Raw genomic sequence first — 16,257 nt, 5'->3', positions numbered from 1 at the left:
AAACTTGAAGCTTATATACAGGCAAAATTAAACAGTTTTAAATTAGTCTGCCAATAGGAAATCACACAATGCTCTTTCCCCCAGCAATCTCCAACTCAAACAGGACTATATCCACACTCATCTGCCACATGGGTGCAGGGGGTCCTTCTTAATGTAAGATGGCTGTATTTGAGTTCAAATATATCAAAAAAGTCTAGATTCAGCAAGTCTGGATCTAGTCTATGCTATCTAACAAGCGCAGATAATGAAGCATGCACACAAAGAAAAAATAGTCAAACAGGCACAAATCAATGCAGTAAAACAGTTAAATGCAGTTGAAAAAATGCACATAAAGCTCAAAATAAGCTTAACTTCCTGTTCTTAGCTTTGGGTGGCTTAGCTGGACCTATGGCAAAGGATGCCAAATATAGAGCAGCTTCAGTTAATTGAGCCAAGCAATGATTTCTCATCACCCCTGTGACTGACAAATCATACAGAAGTTTAATTCATTGCCACAATGGCCTGCTGTAACTTTTACTTCTATTGGACCAACATGTTGCATTTGTGCATGTGAATTCAAGCTAAATAAATAAACAAGTACATTGAGTACGCAAGTTTCATATATTGTGATATTTCCGCTGTCCTCATTAACTATTACAACAGCATCTGTGGAAGAACTTAGTGTAAACAGCTAGGAATAGTGTACATATATCAGAATAATACATTGGCAGAAAAAAAGAGCATTAATATTGCAATTTCAAATTTCAAAAGTCTGAGAAGAAAATGCCTCAATGAAAGTGAGTTAACTTGACCAACCAGACTTTGTGCAACTGGACAGAAGATAGAAGTAGACAGACAAAATATGGGGACCAGAGCATTGTTTATGATCTCGCCATTTAAAATGTTATCCTTCATATTATATTCCCCAGAAAGATGAATGATTATTTATATGAAGAGGTTTGAGTTTACTAAATCTCTATATGACAAAGAGCATTTTGTGCCAGTGAAGATAAATACTCATATTTATGAAACTGGTCACCACCAAACTGATAAAATACCACCAAACTGTATTCCAAACCGAAAAGAGCTTTATTTGGAATCCATAATCCCCGAATTTAAAAAAGCATTGAACAATGAGTAAATTCCATAAAAAACTTTTGTAGAAAAACTTTTGTTAAAAACAATAAGGTTCTAAGCGCTTTCACCCGTACAATTTAAAACAGGCTTCATCAGAGTTAACTAGTAGCTGTTTCAAACAGACTTTAAATCCCTTAACACGTCATGCACACACCTCCTAATCCACCAATCAGAACATAAATAGCACGTCTACCTAAATAAAAGTGTAAAGCATTGAATAAACAAATTGATTCCCTACTGAAACAAAAATAAACATTAAATGCTCTGTGCGAACAATACCACATTAAAATACTGATGTTACTAACAGTAAAAATCAAGTATATATTCTAAACATTGCACATGTGTGTTTATACGTTGGTGCTACTCTAAAAACAATAGACACTTAAATACAATATGACTTCATTTTCAACATACTAGATATAGAGATGTGATCATTAATTCCGGGAGGTTTCATGGCATCAAGCCTAAGTTGCCATAAACATTCCTTGACTTCTAACAGAGTCTTGAAATCACCTCCCCTGTCCCTTATTGGAACCCTATCAACAACAAAAAATATAAATTTATTAAAATTAGAACAAATCTAACTATGCATAAACAGAGTGTTAGAGTTTTTTTTATTTTTAATATCTCTAATGTGCTCATTAATTCTTAGTCTCAATTTTCTAATAGTTTTTCCTATGTAGGAGGTCGGACAGCTTAAACATGTGGCTATATAAATGACCATCTTTGTATTGCAGGTGACATATCCTGGGCATTTTATACTTCTATTAAAGTTGTGAACAACAACATAAGGTCCATTGTTAATAAATTTACAAGCTGAACAAGCACCACATTTACTCATTTTGGAATTTGTATATATATCCATCTTGTTGTCCCTTTCCATTATTTCCTTTAAATTTCTACCTCGACTTTATGTGATAATAGGTCTATCACCTAATATTTTAATGTTATCATTATTGAGTACACTAATCCAAGTATCAGTCAAAATTGACTTCACTTCCTCCGCCATGGGATTATATGGAAGAATCGTCGCCCTTGTGTTGGTGTGGTTTGTAGAACCAGTCTTGATGGTTTGCTCTAAGGCTATATTAAATAGCCCTCCCTTTAATATAGGTTTAAAGGTCAGTTTTCTTTTAGCAACAATTTCAGAGCATATTTTCTCTAAAATAACAATTGGATATCCCCGCTCACTAAACATCCTAACTAAGTTAGTCAGCTCTTTGTCAAATAATTTTTCAGCACTCACCAATCTGGAGAGCCTTACCATCTGCCCCTTGACAATATTCTTTTTCTGGTGAAACGGGTGACAACTCTCAAAATGCAAGAATGAGTTGGAATAAGTTTTTTTCCTAAATATATTAGATTCCATCACCCTTTTCTCCTTGTCATATATCAAAAGAAGATCTAAATAATCACAAGTGTCACCATGTAGCCTGTGAGTAAATTTCAAAAATGTAGTGGTGTTATTGATATATTCTATAAATTCATTAATCTCTTCCTCACTCCCCTTCCAAAAAATCAGAATGTCATCTAGGAAGCATAGGTAAAGTTTCATGTTGAACATAAATTTAGAGTTGAAAATATACTTTTCCTCCCAGTCTGCCAAAACCAAGTTGGCATATACTAGGGCACATTTAGCTCCCATCGCTACCCCAGTTGTTTGCTTGAACATCTCACCTTCAAAAGATAAAAAAATATTTTTTAAAACCAGTTCAACAAGATCCACCAACATAGTGACTTTACTTTTACTGAGCTTACTAAATTTGTTCAAACTATTGTTAAACATTTCTAACCCCTGTTCGTGGGGTATGACTGAAAATAGGTTGATTACATCAATTGTTAACATTACAAAAACATCCCCCATATCTGCCTTTCGAATCAGCTCTAAACAATGCCACTAGTCTTTCAATATGTGTGCAAAGTTACTCAATACTTGTTTACTATGGAAATCTACATAAGAAGCAATAGGCTCAGTTTTAGAGCCTCTGGCTGATACTATAGGGCGAAACGGTGGACATTTTGGGTTTTTATGTACTTTTGGTATTCCAAATATTGATGGTAATATTGGGTAGTCCACACATAAATATTCATATTCCATTTTGTCAATAAGCCCATCCATCCACCATTCATACAATAACCAATCAATTTTTGTGTAGGCTCTATTGACCTCGTTCATAGATACTCTGGTATAAGTGGAGTTGTCATTTAAAAGTTCAAGCATGATGTTAGTATAATCAATATTTAACATCACGACAACTCCACCCCCTTTGTCAGGTTTCATTATTCTATAATTTTTGTTAGAAGTCAATTCTTCAAGACAAAACCTTTCACCCGAGGTCAGATTGCATCCATAGTTTAAATTTTTCTTTAACAGTCTACTAAGTTGTGATTCACACATTTCTTCGAATAACCGTATGTTAGGATTTACTGGGGGAATAAAAAGACTAGATCTCTTAAGCGTAATGCTTCTATCAATTTGTAAATCAACATCATGCTTCCATCAATTTGTAAATCAACATCATTTGAAAAAAATATACTCAAATTTAACTGTCTAGTGTATAACTTTAAATTCATAAGAAGTTTTGCCACTTCATGTTTAAAAGTAGGGACGAATTTAAAACCTTTCTTGAATAGCATCAAGTGTTGATTTTCCAACTTTAAATCAGTGTAATTATACACACACATGTTGTCAAACTTAACATACATACTGTTCATATTTATAGTTGTCAAGTGTTGACTCTCATTTATATCAGCTGCCCAATTGCTGTCCCCACCATGTTCTAAATTGTTGGAACTTGAGTCAACACTATCAATATGTTCATACAATTTAGATAAAACAACATCAGAAACTGAAACAACATCAAAGAATGAACCCATAATAACTCTATCTCGTGGTGTGTAAGAAAATGAACAGTCATTGGCATCAGTGACATCCATAGCTAAATCTGTTTGATCTTGATCACCATATCCTGCCAAACTATCCATAAAGGATAATTCCTGTTCGTCCAGGGGGCCGGGAAGGTTGCCAACAGTTAATAATTGTTCTGTGACCACCTCCGGTGAAAAGCTGGCCTCTTATTTATTTACTCATATTTATTTTTCCACTAGATAGCTACTACTTTTATCCTTAATATTGGAATTGCATCATTTTCTGTCACGCGTGTGGCAGCAATAGCTTTTTGACAAATCATTCATTGCACAACACATATATCACATCTGCACTCTTAAACACATTATTTGAAAGTACCGCAACCTAAATTTTTCCCACTGTTAAAAGTATGCTAGTTTTTGTTTAAAAAAAAATGATACACATACTTGTGTTTCTGCTCTGTTCTCATATAAAAAAGATATTCATGTAAATTTTAATATGCGTCTTCTATGCCTTTCTTGAAAATAGAAATAGCATAGCAGAAACTTGTCATGGTAATGTAGACAGATGAGAAAGAACAATCTGCAGTACAGCTTGCTGTGCCATTTCTTAATGCTCAGGAAGTCTCCTTGACGGGAAATAGAAAAACAAGGGAAGTGACAGTATAATTACATGATTAGTATGTTTCTGTATTCTACTTTAACATGATGTGATGTGGATAAAACAAAAAATTGGTGTCTATGCAGTGTTCAGGGGGGTGTTGCTATTGCCTGACATTCATGCTATCCAGCTTTCTTTAGTATTTAATTGCATGTTTTATGCATTATTGAGCACTCACTTATTTTCATGTCTAAAATCCATTGTCATAATTTAAGAAAAACTGTGTCCTACCCAGATTTTTTACAGCTTATGAATGTAATACAATATTTCAAAACCAGAAACATTTATTTTTTTCACAAGTTTGAAATAGTCCAAGCAGCCTGTTCCAAGCTCCCAAGGTGATCTTGGGAGCTACATTACATCACCTTGAAATTAGGTGTACATGTCAGTATTGCATGCTGACATAAGGTTGCATTTTTAAATAATACGAAAGAGACTGGTGATTTAAACTCATACATATTGACTGAAACTGCAGGCATTGCAAAATGACATATATCAAGAGCCATTTTGGCTTGCTTTCTAGTCTTGGCCAAGAACTTTACCTCCAAGCATGATGCATGGACTACTGTTGTGTTTCTTCTTCCTGGGAAAATTTGTTTGTCAGTCTGTTGTTTAATTGCTTAGAGAAATGTGCCTGCCTGTCTTTTCCATATTAATGAAACATGCAGATCACTTAGACAAGAAAGCATATTTGGTTCAAGGAGTACAGAAAATGCTTTTTTCACATCCATAGGGTATAAAAGACTGACATCTTAATACCAAAGGCATTATAAGCACTCTTGTTGTCATTTGCTATACTTAGTGTTAGCTCTGAATGTTACAGCTACTGATTAGGAAGAAGGATATGAATGTTCGAATATGTCATGACCCAAAGTGTTCTGGGCGTTGTTCTTTTTCTGCTTGTTTTTGACACTTCTGATGAGGCAGCAGCATTCATTATGTCATACTCTAACCTATTCAGTTTTAATATAGGCAAATATTTTTAATGACCAGGTTATTGCAGCCGTGTGGCCTATTAGGCATAATTTCAATTTCAGGACTTGTATTAGATGCAAGAAAAATGAGTCACCTGGTAACTCTTCAATGAGATCAATATTTTAGCTATATTCTACCAAAATGTTTAGTACCACAGAATGCAACAGTAGTAAGTCACATATTACTTGAAAACAGGTGTGTGTGTGTGTGTGTGTGTGTGTGTGTGTGTGTGTGTGTGTGTGTGTGTGTGTGTGTGTGTGTGTGTGTGTGTATATGTGTGTGTGTCATAAATATTTTCCTTTATAAAAATAAACAAGTAAATATTTAAATAAATGCATCACAAGAATATAGTACTTGCACTTTGGAATGCACACAGATACAAAACAACTTATTTCACCTGAGACAGATTAACCCCGGGATTCATGAAGCTTGTGCCAGGTGCAGGTGTAGTGTTGGCGTTCCAACACCAAATATGGCCGGCGAGCGATCCAGGTACGAGCTGTTTCCACGTGCACTACCTGTGTATGCTACACCCACACAGCTCCCGGCCCCTGTATGCTAATTACCCCAGTTGCAGCAGTGTAGCATGTAAATGAAGGTATTTAGCAATCCAGGAAGTGGTGCAGGCATAGTGTAAGCATGTAGAAATGTAAACCGTAAAAAATGGTTTACATTTTTGCAAACATAAAATTGGAGCCATGACAGACGGCCAAACACATGTATTATATAATAAATTAATATATGCCAATGGCTAAATATATAGCCATTGGCATAAAAAAATGTACAAAATATAAAAATAACATTTCATTTCATTTTTCGCACTATTGTGAAGTTTAAGCACAGTGCAGCGGCAAGCAAACCGGATCACAAGAAAAATAGAAAAATATAGAATAAAACTGCAATGTAACACATATGATTTTCCCTTAATAGTCAGTGGCAGGAATGTTACACCACACTATGGTGCAAGGGTTGCTAAGGGGCTGTGACAGTGTTTTGCATGGTAGCTAGGAATTAGTAGGCAATGCCATGCAAATGAGAGGAGTAATAGTGAATCACAGATTCCCTGCTGGTGTAAGGATGCACCTCACAGTGTAGCATTATAACACCGAGGTGTACTCTTGAGATAGAAATTACATCAAGATTGGGCTGTGTTACCTTTGCTGTAAGCAGATTGGGGCATTGCTAATCCGGTGTCCTGTAGCTAAGCAAAGCTGCAGGAAAGGGGTGTGTTGAACTGGCTATAACTTTGCTTAGCTGAGAGCACACAAGGTAACTGAGTATGCATATGAACGGAGATTAAAATGCGCTTAAACTCGGTAAATGGGTTTGCGCAGTGTGCACCGGAGCTGAAACAGGAAGGATATAGGAAAAGAATAATGAAATGCTGCAGCAGGGAAATTGGAGTACAAATTACTAATTAACACCTAGGAACCTACCGTGGGCCATTGACAACAGCTAACAAGGCTGGAGACAGCTACCTGCAGAACAGGAAAGGGGAGGGGCTGTACTGTAAAGAAAACAGTAAAGTGTCACAGCAGAGCAAAGCAGATTTGCATTATATCAGCTACAAGACACATTTTGCAACACATGACTGGGTAGGGAAAGTACAAAACAAGAAAGACAGCAGTTGGAGGCAAGCCGATAATGGGAGGGGATCCTGGTATAAAAGGGAATTAAAGGGGAGCAGATTAATCAAGGCAGACAAGCATAACTCCACATTAAAGGCCCCACACTTGCAGTACTCACTGTAAAACCCATAATTAAGATACCCTGCAGCTGGAATTACTCATATACACCCAATGACATCAGCAGCATACATAGCACAATAGTATAAAGTGTGGAAGCACCTCACACCCACACTTGTGTATTCCCATAAACTCTGCACCATTGGTGTATACAGACGGGGAACTTTTAATATGTACATGTTAGGGGCTGCCATAGCTTTGATCCACCAGCATGTGTTGGAGACTGAAGGTGGTGTGGAGGATGATGCTCACAACCACCCCAGCCACCAGGGGAGGAGAAGAGTGTTCAGACCCAGGGTAACCTACCAGGGGCTACATGATCTGGAGATAGTAGAGCATTACAGGGTGGACATGGACACACTACAGCAACTTGTGGAGCTGTGCCGGCCATGCCTCAGAGCCAGAACAAACAGAAGGGAACCCATCCCAGTGGATACAAAGGTATGTGTAAGCCTGAGAATACTAGCTAAAGGTATCTTTCAAAGGCCAACTGGGGATATCATGGGGATCTTACAGGCATCAGCATCCAGGGTACTTCACCAGTTTCTTGTTGTCATGTTACCACATGCCAATGAGCACATATACTTCCCCGAATGCATGGGAAGTTTGCCAGCAATATGCGTCTCTTCTACCATGTGGCAGAATTCCCGGAGATACTGGGTGCAATAGACTGCACGCACATACACATCAAGTCACCACCCGGTGAGCGGGGTAGGCATTACATAAACCGCAAGGGATACCCCTCCATCAACTGCCAGGTCATGTGCAATGCCCAGGGCATTATCATGGATGTGTGTGCTGGCAGCACTGGAAGCTATCACGACTCCCACATCTGGCATGCCTCACAGCTGTATCAGGTATTTGCCAGGGGGGACATCCCATATGGCCACCTGGTGGAGGATGCTAGCTATGCACTGGAACTGTAGATGATGACTCCCATCAGAAATGCACACACACACCCTGGTGTCCTTGTCTAGGAGGAGCGAGTCTTGGTTTATCAGTGATGCATGATCCATACATCCTTGCAGGTGCTTATAGAGTGCATTTGTAAATCTTTCTGTATCTTGAACAGTGTTTTCCCTTAGCATGGGGGCTGGGATACCTCCCACCTCTGTCTTTAGTAGTGTGAATTTAGCTGTAGGAAAGGTATTCACTGTGGTTTCCCTGGGTGGGGGAGATGGTTGGGTGTGGAAATCATCAGTGAAAAGTCCATGGTCAGATCTAACCAGTGACCGGTTTACCTCTGCTGTGATGCACCTGTCGCCCATGTTGGTGATTACCACTTCTAGTATGTTTCCACCTCTCATTAGGGAGTTTACCATCTGACACAGGGCATATGAGGTGATAAATTCCAGGAAGAGCTGGGCCTGGAAGTGAGTACTCGAGTACGTTTCCCAGTTAATGGAAGGGTAGTTGACATTGACCAATACCATGGTGTTCGGTAGGACAGTCATGTTTTCCACTGTCTCTAGGTAGGAGGAGTGGTGGTCCTGGGTCATGAAGGGTGATCTGTAGCAGGCCACAGTTTGCATTGTAGTTGTGGCTGATGTTAGCTGCATATGGATGATCTCAGAGGTATCATGCTGCCCCACTAACCTGGAGGTGTAGGTATCCCTGATGAATATGGATACACCCCCTCCATGTCTGTGTCAGTCCATGTTCTGTGGCCAAAATGTGTGGTATGGGTTGTAGTCCGGTAGCACTGGTGTGCTCTCAGGAGCCTTAAAACATGTCTCAGTTACTGCACAGATGTTGACATTGTCCATACGACGGAGTGCTGTGAGTGCGTGCATGTTGTGATTACAACCCCTGGCGTTGAGTAGCATAACCCTCAATGATTCTGCTATTGTGCTGTTTACAGAGGTGGGAATCACCTTTGAGACTTGCCTAAAAAAGGCACCATGGGGGTGCCAATAGCCTTGACTAGTATTTCAAAGCCTAAGGCTGACACATGCAAGCCAATATGGTATTGTTGCATGCATGTTACCCATCTGAGCTTGTAATGAGGTACATGCACAAACCAGAATCATCATAGAGCATGTGTTTGGGATGCTTAAATCACAGTCAATTGCTTGGACATATCTGGTGGAGCCTTGCAGTAGTCTCCAGGCACGTGTGCCCACATCTTCATAGTATGTGCCATGCTACACAATATGATCCTGTGGAAAGAGCTGCAGCAGGGACAGAATGGTGAAGGCCCTCACAGCCCACCTCCATTGCCAAGGGACCCACAGGCACAGAGGTATTCAGATCATGAACACCCTGAGCCAGCCCCAGTAGGCAGATGGAGGTGTGCCCAGTATGCCCATGCCTTGGAATGGAGGGAACATATAGCACACACACTGATAGTGTAGGCACCTAGGGACTGACACCTTTCAACACCTGCACACACAGTAAAAATGGATGTCACACACACAAGACTACCTGTAAATTGTCATGCATAGGCAGTCTACTGTGTGCATCCAACATAGGCAGCCCTCAACTATTGCACACACAGCTGCTATTGGCACAAGGTAAGTCAATGCCTGAACAGTAAATTAAGCTATCAGAATCTGCTGATACTGTATGTATAGATTCGTAGGTAGGTACTGGGCTAACTGCCTGAGGGCATTCATAAGACTTGCCAAAATGTGACAGCTTTTGCCACCCCATTGATTAATTAACTGTCCCTCTGTAGACCAGAGCCAATGGCGGGATCCCTGGGGTGTATCTACTGTTCCCCATCCACTCTTCAAGGTTTCTCATGAGGAGTGTTAGTGAGGGGCTCTGTATAATGTAATTAGGGATGTAGTATCAAAGCATGGGGAGTTTCTGTGACAGGAATCTGTCCCTTCAGCATCTTCTAGTTATTGTTGTGATGAGGTTTAGCTCACTACAGCGTGTGGCTCACTGTGACATGGATTCCCATAGGTGGAGCATATCCATTAAGCGTGAGATGGACATGGCTTTGTTAGCCAGCAGAGATCATCTCTGAGTAAACGAGATGCCACTGAGTAAAGCAGGAGTTTATTCAGTCTGGCTGCATAGGACATATGTTTGAGGCCAGTAATCCTCTTGGCGAGGTATGTTCGTGGACCTTCCAGCTGTTGGAAGTGTCTTCTGAGGTACATCCCAAATGGGTTATTATACTCTATTATGGGACTGATGAGGTATGAGTAAAGGGGCACTATAACCTCAGTATGTCTAGACGCAAACCTTTTAGTAATTGGATGGCCAACATAGAAGGATGTCCTAACTACTTTGGAGATATGATTGTCAAAGTAGAGATCACTATCTACCTTAGTCCCCAGATATCCTATTACCTTGTCTGTATTAAAGTGGCTGCCATTTACGTGTTAATATATGGGTGTTTAGTTTTCCAAAATGGAATGACCATGCAGTTTGTGGCATTTAGTGTAGTCCATGACATTGACACCCTGTGTTGGTCTCTCTCCGGCCCCCTGAAGGATGTCTGTGTCAGCTGGACTATCAGTTTTGGTTCCCAGGTTGCAGTCATTGCCAAACATGGTCTGCCATAGTCCACCTGTGTATGCCTGTACCTCTGAGAAGCAAATGCCAAACAGTAGGGGTCCCAGGACTGAGTCCTGTGGGACTCCAGTTGTGACTGGTTAAGAGTTGGGCCCGGAGGCTGCTAGTCTTACCATGTGGGTTCTGTGTGTAAGCCTGTTGGCAACCCATCCTGTGATGTATGGGTTTATGTACAGGCTGGTGAGGTTATCAACAATACCTGAGTGGAGAATGGTGTCAGAAGCCTTGGTGAGGTCCAGGTAGTATTTGTGAACCACCTCTCCCCTCATCTAACATCTTGGTGACTGTATGTAAGATGCAAACAGATTCAGTATGCATGATCTGCACTCAACCAAGCTAACCTGGGTTGGGTCAAGTGTTTGGTGGTTGCCAATGTCTTTGTCAATGAGTGCCATGAGGATGCACTCCATAGCTTTGCAGACCAGGCTAGTCAGGCTTATGTGGTGGTAGTTACCATGGTCAGTTGTGTTCACACCTTGGTGTAGTGGAATAACCGTTGCTATGCACCATTGTATGGGCATGTAGCCTGTGTAGAGGCTGAGACTGAAAAGCTTAATTAGGTGGGGGGTTAGTTTGTCTTGTAGTGTTTGCAAGATGCAGTCTGGGACACCACGTGCCTCCATTGATGCTGTGTTTTGCCATCTGAGAGGGCCATTTCCACCTGTGTGTCTCTGATGTTTGGGATACTGTACTTTCCGGGTATTGTTGTGGGCTCTTTATAGGGTGAAGTTTGCACCGAATGTGTCTGCAAGAATGTTGGCGATATAAGTAGGGTCAGTATATTTTGTGCTATATTGCACCGACACAGTGCAAATCTGTGTGTTACCTCTTAGATCCTTGACATAGCCAAAGAAGGTTTTGTGGTTATCTTTTGAATCTCTGCCTATTTTCCTGTTGATGTTAGCCTTGGATAATTCCATAAGGGACCTCTGTTTTTTACTAATACTGGTCACAGATATCTGCCCTTCTTGGGTGTTGCTGTTTTTCTGGACGACTGTCCTACTTCTGTTGTATAGCCTATTTATTGTAGGGGTCCACCAGACTGGTCTCCTTGTCTAGGAGGAGCGAGTCTTGGTTGTTCAGTGATGCATGATCCATACATTCTTGCAGGTGCTTATAGAGTGCATTTGTAAATCTTTCTGTATCTTGAGCAGTGTTTTCCATTAGCGTGGGGGCTGTGATACCTCCCACCTCTGTCTTTAGTAGTGTGAATTTAGCTGTAGGAAAGGTATTCACTGTGGTTTCCTTGGGTGGGGGAGATGGTTGGGTGTGGAAATCATCAGTGAAAAGTCCATGGTCAGATCTAACCAGTGACCGGTTTACCCCTGATGTGATGCACCTGTCGCCCATGTTGGTGATTACCACTTCTAGTATGTTTCCACCTCTCATTAGGGAGTTTACCATCTGACACAGGGCATATGAGGTGATAAATTCCAGGAAGCACTGGGCCTGGAAGTGAGTACTCGAGTACGTTTCCCAGTTAATGGAAAGGTAGTTGACATTGACCAATACCAGGGTGTTCGGTAGGACAGTCATGTTTTCTACTGTCTCCAGGTAGGAGGAGTGGTGGTCCTGGGTCATGGAGGGTGATCTGTAGCAGGCCACAGTTTGCATTGTAGTTGTGGCTGATGTTAGCTGCATATGGATGATCTCAGAGGTATCATGCTGCCCCACTAACCTGGAGGTGTAGATATCCCTGATGAATATGGATACACCCCCTCCATGTCTGTGTCAGTCCATGTTCTGTGGCCGAAATGTGTAATATGGGTTGTAGTCTGGTAGCACTGGTGTGCTCTCAAGAGCCTAAAACACGTCTCAGTTACTGCACAGATGTCAACGTTGTCCATACGATGGAGTGCTGTGAGTGCGTGCATGTTGTGATTACAACCCCTGGTGTTGAGTAGCATAACCCTCAATGATTCCGCTATTGTGCTGTTTACGGAGGTGGGAATCACCTTTGAGACTTGCCTAAAAAAGGCACCATGGTGGGGGTGCCAATAGCCTTGACTAGTATTTCAAAGCCTAAGGCTGACGCATGCAAGCCAATATGGTATTGTTGCATGCATGTTACCCATCTGAGCTTGTTTTTCATCTTTCCTGTAGGTAACCTACCAGTAAACAATAGAAAGCCTTAAACTTATACAAGTCTTCTAGCTTCCAAGATAGGCTTTTGGAGTGATTAAGTATCAGTGTTCTGTATGTTCTTGCTGTACATAACTGTTTTCTGACTACATGGTGATTTTTCACTGTATATTGTGATCTGAAAGCTCTGCTTATTCACATATTATATCTGTGATGGCCTGCACTTTAGAGGTTCACAGATAGGTAGTAGGCTATCTGCCCAAGGGCATTTAGAAGCATAGCTACAGTGTTTTGGCTTTCTCCACACCATTGATGAAGTAACTGAGCCTCTGTCAAGCATAGCCAATGAAGTGATTCAAGGCAGAGTTGCCAGAAGCTGTTGAGGACTGCGGTGGTGGAGGGTGATTAGGGCACTTAGTGATCTAAAGAGGGCATGTTAATGTGAAATATCAACACCATTCAATTTCCCCAACAGGTCTTGCAGCTATAAAACTGGAGGGGCTCCCCCACCCCCTGGCTGTATGGTTCTGGGACACATGATCCCAGGGGGTGTATATTCTGTTACCCATTCACATATCAAGGTTCCTCATGAAGTGTGGCAGTGAAGGGCTATGCCTAATGTAGTTAGGAATTTAATTTATAATCTCTCTCATTTCATTTGTTATGTTTTTATTTCAAGAGTAAGTGAAGCTCAATGGGTTTGGGTGCCTCCACCCTTTGCTTAGCCTAGTTTACACATAGAAATCATCTAAATAGGAAATAGGCAGAAGCGATGTTAATGTCAATAGTGTAATGGTTACAGCATTTGCATAGTATCTATGCATTCCTGGTTCAAATCCCAATAAAGTCAGAGATGTTTTTCATGTTAAAAAGTATACCTTAACTTCTGCTTGCATATCTAGGTAGTATTTTTCAGTATAATAAACATTTGAAACACCCATATATACCCATGTGTGCTGGAGGGTAAAGTCAACAGAAAATGTAATGTTATGCAGGCACATAGTGAGATGTTACTTCACTGAAATGTATAAATCCTGAGTAGTTAGCAGATGTGGCCGTGTATGTGTGCACAGGTTATAAGTTTTAAGGTTTGTTTAACTGCTGCTTTAATGTCGCACAAACACTTTTAGACATGCTTACAACCACTTAAATGAGGCTTATTCGGGAGTAAAACGCATTTTAAAGCATTGCAGGTATTGAACCCTGGACCACACACACAATAGTCATGGGACTTACCACTAAGCTATTTGAGCTGCATATGTGTTGCATGGTCTTTAGACTACATCTTATACTATAGGCATTCCACAGCACTGACCACAAATGGGACTGTCACTTTGTGTTCATATGTGCAGTACATTGTAATGTACTGTAGTCTGTGAATCAATATATAAAAGTCTACATATGTATAACTGTTACAAATTAATACTAAATATATATATATATATATATATATATATATATATATATATATGTATGTATACGTCAGTGATGTCTGCACATAGATAGAAATATATATATATATATATATATATATATATATTTTTTTTTTTTATTTTATATATATATATATATATATATATATATATATATATATATATACATATACAGTTACATCTATAGCCATATATATAAACATCTATAAACACACTTTGTGACACAGAAGCAATCCAAAGGAATTGAAGTGTACACAAAACGCATGCAGCTCTGCTATTATAGTTATTAATATTAACTTAATTCACCATAGAAGGGATGGTTGTTGTGTATATGGAGATTGGGGTGGGGGGAGGAATGATGGGCAATGAAATTATGCATCAAGGAGAGCCTGGGCTGGATGTTCAATAAGTGAACTGGAGGGGTATACGTGGAGTATGGGGACAATATAAAAAAGAAACAAAACAAGAACCATTTTCATCCATAATACACCCTGTCAGGTCACATTGCAACACTTACGGGCCACTCACCCAGCCCCCACTCACACGTACCAAGGAGCTACTGGCAAACCTGGGGACACCTTCAGAACTCCATCCACAAGCTTTAGCTGGTATTGTGGACGTGGGTGTCTCACAACCACTGAGCCTGGAGTTGCCTGGTAAGGCACTACTGCACATATAACACAACTATATTTCATATAGTTACAAGTGTTACTGTACAATATGTAATGTAACATCATAATCAAGGCATGTATGCACACATGCCACATACCATAATTTGCTACTCTATGTATGCATAGATGTGCATACTCCATAGTATAGTCTATTGCACTGGCTTATGTGCTAACATGCACATTGCACCCTGTAGATATCACACAGGTGAGGATAATGATCTTACTGCTGTGACACTCCTATTTAGGTACCTCTGGCATTTCACAGTGACAGCAGCCTGTTGCAGGTGAGATTGTTATTATTTATCAGGCTCGATAATGCACAGATCATATTAATTGCATGCTATCTGCCATGTGGCCATTTAGCACACGTACACATAATGTATGGTGGCCCTGTTAATATATACAGGTCAGACCTGCAATGCATCACAGTGGTTACTCATGTGGAATAACTGAAGACTATATAAAACACCTACACTAAACCTTACAAACTGTCATTGCCAAATGTGTGGACAGCTGTGAATACAATGGTGGAGGTGTGGCTCACTGTAGGGACATGTACTACAGATCAGCATTACATATGTGGGGAATACAAACAGTACTATACAGAGAGCATATGTGTGCATACACTCTAAATATTTTGGAGCTGGAGTATGACTAGCCCACAGGATTCACCCTTGTGGAGTATACCCTTGCTATGAATGTCACACAATGTCATGTGCTATCTGACATGTCTATGACATTTAGTAGGCTGACTGCAAAACTGCTTAACTATCCTGCAAAACATGATAACTCACATCCCAAACATACTACCCTTTGTCTGCATAACCCTGTCCTCAGTGGAGCATATGACATCTATGGGTGTATGTCATATGGGACAACAATGACATGTGAAATAGATGCCCATCACAACCACTGGACAAAACATGTTTATACATATCCATGGAGGATGGCCAGAGACATAAAGCAATACACACAGTAGAAGTGATGTACATGCGTGTAAACCCTGTTGTACATTGGCCCGACACAATACAACTATGGCCTTTGTGTAATGGTGATATTGCAGATGTGAAACACTAAACATCATACAGGCCTGTGCACAGCTTGTGTAGGCATGACATCAAAGCACCACATAACATGTCTTGAACATCATGAGTGTGTCATGACATGAATTCATTCAC

The sequence above is a fragment of the Protopterus annectens genome, chromosome 4.part0 (genome assembly GCF_019279795.1).
Source record: "Protopterus annectens isolate FY-2018-M chromosome 4.part0, PAN1.0, whole genome shotgun sequence".
Taxonomy (NCBI): Eukaryota; Metazoa; Chordata; order Ceratodontiformes; family Protopteridae; genus Protopterus; species Protopterus annectens.
This window is presented reverse-complemented; position numbering follows the sequence as displayed.